The sequence below is a fragment of the Ornithorhynchus anatinus genome, chromosome 4 (assembly GCF_004115215.2).
Source record: "Ornithorhynchus anatinus isolate Pmale09 chromosome 4, mOrnAna1.pri.v4, whole genome shotgun sequence".
NCBI lineage: Eukaryota > Metazoa > Chordata > Mammalia > Monotremata > Ornithorhynchidae > Ornithorhynchus > Ornithorhynchus anatinus.
Window position 1 is genome coordinate 103,619,741 of NC_041731.1, and position 2,136 is coordinate 103,621,876.

Genomic DNA, 2,136 nt, shown 5'->3' on the forward strand with positions numbered 1-2,136 from the left:
AACTCACATCACTTCAGTTACCTCATCTGCAATTATCATTTACCTCATCGATAAAATGGGGATTAAGACTGTGAGCCTTCGGGGAGACAGGGGCTTTGTCCAGCCCCATTTGCTTGTTTCCACCTCAGTGCTTAGTACAGTGTCTGACACATAGTAAGCCCTTAACAGATATCATTGTTATTATTAGACATATTCCCTGCCCACGAGGATCTTACAGTCTAGAGGGGGAGACAGATATTAATATAATAAACTATGGATATATATGTAAATGTTGTAGGGCTGAGGGTGGGGTGAATTCCAAATGTTGCACATAGGCAACATGGAAGGGAGAGGGAGTCGGGCAAATGAGGGCTTAATCGGGGAAGGATCTCTGTTTTAACGTGAACAGGAATGGGAAGCTTGGTTGGGCCCAAAGCATCCCAAGGGCAGAGACTTTGTCTCGCTTATCCTGTCCAGCTAATACCAACTCTAGGGGAAAGTGATTACGGTCTTGATCTGCCTGTGGTAGCAGAATTGTATTTCATGTGTAACTGACTGCTTGGAAATAGAAGGAGAACATACATTTCCAAGCACCCCTCCTTTTGCACAGGCACCAATCGGAATTTCCCTCTGCAGTTGCTTTCTGAAGCACCAAATCACTTTCAGCTGTCAAGCCAAGCGAAGCCAAATTTTGTGAGGAGCAAAACTGTTTCTCAGGCTGGCATGGAGCCATTAGAGGTAAAAACAACAGCATTTTCCACGTAGACATTCTTGCCCCCAAACCAGTCCCAGGGAACAGTGCCTGGATTTGCTCAAATCGCTTTGCATGGGCTCGTATCGATTAGCCGGGTGAACCGGCAGTGGCGGTGTCTCTGAAATTGCCCCTGAGGACTGCTGACTCATTCCTTTCTCCCCGCCTGAATGGCTTATTATTTGAAAAGAGAGCAAAGAGCCAAAAAGAGAAAGAAAAAAGAAAAGTCTGCGGTAACGTTAGGTGGTGATGTTGGAGAAGCAGGCCCCCTTGTGCTTGTCGTGACAGCCGACCTTTGGCAACTATCCTTCACTGGCAATAAACAACATCTCGGGAAGCCTGGGAAGAGCTGGATTTTCTGCTCCAGGATGGTTTTGAACCTAGGTTCTAATCCTGTCTCTGCCACTTGTCTGCTGTGTGAACTTGGGGAAGTCACTTCACTTCTTTGGGCCTCAATTACCTTATTGGTACAATGGGGATTAAGACTGAGAGCCCCATGGAGGACAGAGACTGTGTTCAACCTGATCAACTTGTATCTACCCTAGTGCTTAGAACAATGCTTGGCACAAAGTAAGTGCTTAACAAGTACCATTATAATAAAAAAATAATGATAATAATGAAAAACCACACGCCATTGGCCCTTCCTGTGAGGAGAAATGATGAGGGGGTAGAAAGGGGGCAAGCCAGTCCCTCTAAGGGAGGAAGAGAGCCCTTGGGCTATTGTTCATCTCACTGTCCAGGCCATGGAACTCTTTCTTCAGAGGATTCGGGAGGCTGGGCAGAGGGCCGCTGGAGGTGGGTGGAAAGACCCTCTGCTTCCAGGGCCATCAACAGTTCTCCACTAGACTATAAGATTTTTAAGGGCAGGGATCGTGTTTACCAGTTCTATTTTACTGTACTCTCCATTTGACCTCGGTTAAGTCACTTAACATCTCTGTGCCTCAGTTCCTTAATCATTAAAATGGGGATTAAGATTGTGAGCCCTTTATGGGACTGTGTCCAACCAGAAATAGGGATTAAGATTGTGAGCCCTTTATGGGACGGGGACTGTGTCCAACCTGACTATCTTGGATCTACCCAACTCTTCGAACAAACTTTGATGGGAACATAGTAAGCATGTAACAAATACCACAATTATTATTCATATTATTGCTGTTATAACTCTCCCAAGCATTTCATACAGTGCTCTGCAAGCAGTAAACACTCAATGAACCCGTCTGATTGATTGAATCTTTATTTTTTGCTCTCCCCCTTTCCCAGAGGTAACAAGGCCCTCACCAGGGACTAGAAGAGATTATTTTGACTCTCGTCTTTCCCCAACAGCAAAATAATAATAGTGATGGTAGATGTTAAGTGCTAATTACGTGCACCACTGTGCTAAGTGCTGGGGTAGATACAAGAGAATC